General features: G+C 42.0%; 2 protein-coding genes across 2 annotated transcripts in view; one reads left to right on the top strand and one right to left on the bottom strand.

Moving 5' to 3' along the window:
- The window catches only part of LOC100544088 (shugoshin 2-like), a 31,912-nt gene extending 25,507 nt beyond the window's left edge, over window positions 1-6,405 (bottom strand). The window contains exon 1 of the mRNA XM_019617073.2: window positions 5,951-6,405. The gene's annotated coding sequence lies outside the window, so the exon portion shown is untranslated. The remainder of the gene's footprint in view (window positions 1-5,950) is intronic.
- Window positions 6,406-6,868: 463 nt separating this feature from the next.
- NBEAL1 (neurobeachin like 1) overlaps window positions 6,869-7,001 on the top strand; it is a 79,592-nt gene continuing 79,459 nt past the window's right edge. Inside the window, exon 1 of the mRNA XM_010713584.3 lies at window positions 6,869-6,978. The gene's annotated coding sequence lies outside the window, so the exon portion shown is untranslated. The remainder of the gene's footprint in view (window positions 6,979-7,001) is intronic.

The raw sequence follows: 7,001 nt of genomic DNA, 5'->3' as shown, positions 1-7,001 counted from the left end.
TTTTAGTTCAACTGCAACTAAGTCTCAAGTGAAGAGATCATTGCATTTTGCCTCATTGACTTTCAGATGAGCTTCAAGAGTCTATGCACTTCAAGTGAAATGCATATTTCTATGGAGTTTGTAAAAGGCTCACCTCTGCCATAACCAGTGGATATTCATTCTCAAACTTCTAGCCTTTTTGGTCTATGAATTCTAAAGTACCTTTGACACAATCTCAGCAGTGAAATGTGGATGGAGGTAAGCATCCATTGCCACACATTTTTGGATTACATCGTCTTCCATCTTATACAAACACTCATGTTATTGAAAGAAACTGACAGCAACACTTGGTCTGAAGGCTGTTGAAAACCAGGGCAATTATAATTTGCATACTCTGAAAACTCTTACAGCATCAGCACTGGGAATCCATATGCATATAATCAGGGAACAGGGAGATGTTAAAGTGACAAAGCAACTCAGTCACAGCAGTTCAAGTATTCTCTCTCACACATATTCTCATTATTAAAGAAATATTGCTTGACCTATTCTTTAATTTGATCTTTTGCTTACTGAAAGTAACAAGTTTAAGTTTCTCTAACTCAGTTTCACCATTGCTAAAATACAGCAGCCTGTTAGGACCTAGAACATTCAATTATTAACTCTGGTTACAACACTCTTTTGTTCCTGTATCATTAAAAAAGGTGAAAGCTTCAGTACAGTTCAGGTGTAGAACTGTGCCTCCCTTCTCTGTATTCTACACAGAAGATTTAGAGGATTCCCAGACTGAGTGCAGGAGACAGGCACAGAGTTGTATGATCATTTGGTATACAGAAGTCATCCACGAAGCTTTGAACCAGCCAGACCTGTGCACCCACCCCAGCTGCAACAACTCAGTCAAGGTGAAAAGTGGCTGCTGGATGACCTATGAATGTCCCAGTCATACAGTCCATTACTACTTCCTGAGTAAGGGAAATCATTCTGACTACCAGCACTGGATAATAGCTCTCCTATGAACAGTGGCAAATTCATAGCTAGTTTCATCACAGAGGTACTGCAAACCAACCTCACTGCTGTAATATTAGTAGATGACTTAAGACAGAGTGAAACATTTACAGTACTTGACACATTTACTGATCAACTATTTCTGTCAATGACTGTTCAGATCTCTACTGATATCAAAATAAGTATTTTAGTTACTTAATCACTTCTTGATTTAAAAAAAAACAGTCCTAGTGCCCAACAGTTCCTGTTGGCACTTCAGGCTGTTCTGCACAGGACTGCATAGCTCCTGTTTCTCCAATCAGAGCTTACACTGTGCTCTTGTTTAGCATCGACCTCACTCTGTTTCTAGACATGAACTCATGCTGACCCCTCCATAGCAGGGGGAAGTAACAGCTTTCCTTAAGGTCTTGGGTCAGAAACTAGAAGAGAGACCCTTTATGCTACCCAGTCTAAAACCCATTCAGTGCACAAGTGGGACCCCACAAATTTCACTCCTACTTTAACAGCACACTGTTTACACAACACTGTAGGATTTTAAAACTCTTCTTTCACTTTTTACAACACTAGCAATCATTCAGGTCTCTATGCCCCTTCTGTTTCTGAAGCCTGGCTAGCAGAATCCTTCGAGGATTTGTGAAGGCCCAGGGCAGGGGACAGCCTTGGTTTCACACCCCACACACAAGGAGGCCCTGTGCTGCAAGCAACATCCCTGCTTCTGGTAGGCCACAACACTAACATTTTGCAAGAATCCCACCTCTATCAGCAATGAGAGTTTTGCCTTCATTTGGGTTCTTCCCCAAACTAAGCTAAGTTAACCCACAAGATCTGACAGTGCATCCACAAGCCATAATAAGTTCCTATAGCTGGTGTTCTCTGAACAGGCACCTGTCAGCTGAGAGGAAACAGCTCAGAGATCTTTGCAGATAACTACACATTCTTAAATGGTGACATTTCCCTGACACTTAACACTTTCAGAAGTTACACTGAAGACTGAGACCTACTAAGCTCTACAACATAGTGAAATAATTTGTTAAATTACATCTTCACTAAAGCAGAATGATTTGTCTTGAAAGCATGGTACCTTCACTGAGCACTGGCAATAATAAAGTAGACACTAAGATGGTTTACTTCAAGTGAGAAGTCAGTTTTAGTGGAAGATAAGCCCCTAATCACATACTAAATATTTAGCTACAAAGAATCTTTAAGGTTTATCTGACATAAGACAATTCCCAGCACAGCTGCCATTTTAAGGCCTCTGATAAAAGAGCTGATGCTACAGAAAAAGAACCAAAAAGATCAAGCTACTGCCCAGGGCTTTTACAGCAGGGCATTCATTATATTGCAGTTCCCCTGTGGTAATGAGATCAAAGTACAGAGGACAAAAACACTCACCATAGTCATAGGCAACCCTGGGGTTAATTCCTTCCTGAATTTAAGTGTGATGAATGTTTTAACCCTGAATATGTGAAAGCAGAACAGCTAGGAGCTAGAGGGACTTAATGCTATTAGCCCAATCATCACTTCCCAGCTTTAGCTGTGGTCAGCCTCTAGCATTTAAACAACTGAAAACCTTAAATACCAGCTTATTCATCAAGGGACAAACAAATTCCTTCTCATTTCCAAATCTTGCAAACAATGAACAAGCCCTGACTTACCTGGGTTACAAAATGAATATGGTGATAGAAGATTAAACACTCATTACATTTGCCAGCTTACCCAGTACAACAGCTGCACTGAGTTTGCATAAATTCAGGCAGAGAAACTTGTGGAAAGCCAATAGTGTGCTACCCTCTGCAAAGCACCATCTCAGAGGCCTGTCTTGCTAGGGCCAGTTTGTTCCTTCTTAATAACCACCCCAAACACAGTCTGAGGCTAATTGGGCAAGTGCTAGGAACCAGCATCCACAACCCTTACTTCTGCACAGTATTTTGGTAGTAGACAGCTTCCAAGGCTGTAGGCTTACATGTAAATATTGCTCTTTGTTTCCATTGCTTGGTGTTGGTGAAGGACCACGGAAAAGCTGAGAAGTCCATTTCTAAATATATTTCATATCTTCACTGTTATCATTGTTAGTAAACAAGACATAAGCCCTAAGATATTTATCTAAAACTCAGATAAAAGCTCTGCTAAAGATCTCAGCACATTTGCTGACCTGTGGCACAACCTTAATAGAAGCCTTAAAACAGAACCTGAAACTGGTTGCTTGATTCCTATCTGGAAGTCAGTATCTCCATTTTCATATAGAAGAAAAAAATGCAGCTTAAAAACAACATTACTATAAGATGGGTGTTCTCATTTGGTTTGTTTCTTCCACTTCAGAGATTATTAGGTTCAAAGCTGCAGTCAGATGCAGACAGGTCAATTACTGAGCCTTTCCTTGTTCTCAGATTGCCTTCTCTCAATCCACATCCTTCTTTCTACCCACTCTTATCTAACTTGCTGACTAAACAAGTTCAGTGCACAGGGCACTGTGAGACACTAACATACAGCTACTGAAGAGATATAAAGTACAAAACCACAAGTGATGAGCAAAGCATGGGAAAAACCACTGTTGTAAACAGACTTACCACAAGACAGTTGCTGAAGGACAATGAAAAACAAATAACACCACCTACCTGACTAATTAATGCCCATGAAGCAATTGGAACAAATTACAAAAAAGAAAGCAATAAGAAGCCAATAAAATTAGTAATTACCTTTCACAAATAGACCAATCCACAAATACTCACATCTTAAAGCACACAGATAACTCTAAATCTTCTTCCATTCTTTGACTTTCATATCCTTAGATAGGTCTCTATGAAGTAAAAGTACATTGAAATCAGCAGGACTTATACTAGATCTACAGGGATGAAACCGTAGCCCACCTTTTTCCACAACCTCTCTTAGTTTGCTTATATTTGCACTATGATCATTATAAAGTCAGAGAATACCGAATGTCTGCCAGCTGTCTACACCAACAGAAAAGACTGAACTTAACTCAAAGCCAAAATACAGACCTCCAGAAAACCACACTAATGACTTTACAGTATGCAACTTAGCTGTAGGAGACCCTCTGGAAATCAGACCAGGAAACTCTTCACCATGTCACAGAAACAGTTCAACATACTATAAAACAGTAATACTTCACTCTCCCTTCAGAGCACCCACAGAACACAAGAACTACCTACACAATCAACAGTAGGTACCTCAACATCCCCAAGATAAACTATACTACTGCAAATCTAGCAGAGGGGGAAATGCCTATTTTGTTGCCCACAAGTAGTCCAGCTAAGTGGGCAGCAGTACTTCATTTTCATCAGGGTGAGTCTACTGTTTCACTAAGGTCTGCCGCAACATCTCTCCTGGATGTGGGAGCAGTCGTAATTGCTCACAAACATCAATAATTAAAAATGGAGAAATACCACAGAAAGATTGGGTTTGTATTTGGCTTCATCTGTGCCTGAATTCCTCAAAGAGAAAAAGTTTCAAGTTAATCCTGGAAAAAGACTCCAAAAAGATGAGAAACTATAAATGTCAAAACACACCACAAAGAGCTATCTATCCCCTCATAACTATGGAAAGGGCAAATGAGAACACCTTGTATTCACTCCAGAAGTCCTACAAGATAGTGGTCAGAGAGAAACTGCTAGCAGTGATACTCAAAGAGGAGGTAGGATGTTCTCTGAGAGGAATTTGGAGGTGAAGCACAGCAGATCCTGCCCTGAGGGCAGTGCTGAACTCTAAACTCTTAGCTCTTCTTGATAAAAAAGGTATATAACAACCTCAAAGCATCATAGCTAGTAGCATGTATCCATATATATGTGTATCATACCACTAAAAATAATTTTATGTTTTTTTTTTTTATTAGTGTCCTTCCACTCATGCTAGTAACTATGCTTAGCACTGCAGGAAAAGATGCATACTCCCACTCTCCCTCTACTGATTGATGTAACACTAAACACAAATCAGTCCTTAATTATTTTTACAGGAAAACTTCAGTGATATACTGAAAGCAAAAAAATGCAGACATAAGTGCAAGAACTGATCTCAGACTGTGCTCTTGTTGAGACATTCAACTCCAAATATTTTTAATAAAGCAGATAATACCATAATACTATATAGTCAATTCCTTTTCACTGGGCTTCCATGCAGTTATTAAGGGTGTAAAAGATCGCTAAAATCAAAATCTAGTGCTTCATCAAGTGGCTTAGCAACTCTACCCACAGCAGATGGTTTTGAATCAGGTGGTCTTTGATGTCTCACGCAACTCAAGCCATTCTAGGATGTTATTTAATACAACCCCAACCCACCACATCATACCCACTAACCACATCTCTCAGTATTATACCTATGCATTTCTTGAACACCTCCAAGAATGGGGACTCCACTAAATTCTTCTTAAGAATAAACTTTTGAGTATCAACCAAAACATTGCAGAAATGCCCCATACAGAAATGCTTATGTGGTGAATAACAATTTATATTCTGAACGAAGCTGTATAGGATTTAGTTGAATGGGGAGAGGTACCAGCAGCCAAAGACTTACAATTAAGTATTCAGGGTCAACTATACAGTAGAATAAAATGTTAAGCACCACAAAGCAATAACAGGTAATAATGAAAAAGCTACTCACCCCTTCCAACAATCAGTAATAGCTCAAGAAAAGAACAACCTCTATCCTGAGATAGAGAGGTGATACACCTTCAACTACTAGCTCTTAAATAAGAACAAGAAGAGATGGATCTAGACTCCATCTCTTCTAGTCACTCAAGATCACCTACACCTAAGCTCCCTAGATTAGCCATACCTTCACAGCTAGCGTTCAATCATTGGCTCAGGCTATGACCTAGCAATATCACTTCACTAATGTCCTCCTTGCAGAACAGGTACCTATTTATAAAGAAGCAAAATCATTTCTGACAGAAATACCAGGCAAATTACTCACAGAGAGACCAATAATCCTACATGGAAGGAGAAATAGAACTCACCCAACTACTGAAGAAGCTCTCTAGCTATATAGCATTCTTCTTCAGAAACAGCCCAAATCCAAACAATGCTTCCCCTTCAAGAGGCTGGCCCTTATATGAGCCCAGGGGGGGCTGCACCCTGTGCCGTCCCCTTCCAGTCAACTGGGGAGCACAAGTGCAAACAATCTGCATGCGCTCCCTGGACCAGACACACCCCTTCACCAGGTGCACCAGTTCAAGCCCTAACCATTCCCCTATACTGGAGATAAAAGCTCAGGTCTTCCTAAAGCTTGCTCTCCCTGCTTCAGAGCTGGATCTACTTTTACTTTTGGTCTCATTTTCTAAGAGAGCAGATAGCTGTAGAGTGAGTCTCCTTCTAGTGTTGTTGAGACCACGGAGATATTATGTATCAGGCCTTTAACTCATTTGCTCTGCCTTGGATAGCTGACAGTACTGTTGATGCATCTGTGAAAAACCATGCCATCAAGCTGAAGTAGGTCTTTTCTCATTCTTTTTCAGAAATCTGACAAATTGCAGTAGCATTTCTTTAGCCTTATGTGAGTTCTGTGTATGAGGCACAGGCTGCTTTAAAACAGCAACAGATTATACATTTGTTTATATGTGGCCCTAAGGCTGCATAGGCCTTTCTCAAATGCGTGAGATGCTGTGACCCTGGGTCACACCAAGCCTTTCAAGGGAAAAACGCTTCCCGTGTAGCCTGATTGAGCCTCTCCTTAGGTGAGGGTCCGGCGCACAACCGGCGCCATTCTGCTTCTGGGGCTCAGTGACTTCCGCTCCACGGCTGCAGGGCCTCTGGCTGTTCCCGATCACGGTCGCTCTGCCCGCAGGGTAGCTCCTGCCTGCGGCCGTACCCGCAGCCAAAATGGCGCCCGTGGCTTCCCCACCCCTGGCGGCAGCCGGGGCGTGTGCCGGAACGCGGGCGGGGCGGGCGATGTGGCGAGGCCCGGCCCACTCGGTACCCGGGGCTGTCCGGCCGCCTCCCGCCGTGGCACGGGTGGGCTGCGGGGAGAGGCCGCGGGGGAAGCCGGGTGAGACTGAGGGCGCAGTAGGC

Source organism: Meleagris gallopavo, chromosome 7, assembly GCF_000146605.3.
Source record: "Meleagris gallopavo isolate NT-WF06-2002-E0010 breed Aviagen turkey brand Nicholas breeding stock chromosome 7, Turkey_5.1, whole genome shotgun sequence".
NCBI lineage: Eukaryota > Metazoa > Chordata > Aves > Galliformes > Phasianidae > Meleagris > Meleagris gallopavo.
Note: the sequence above shows the minus strand (reverse complement) of the source record. Positions and strands in the feature narration are given on the sequence as shown.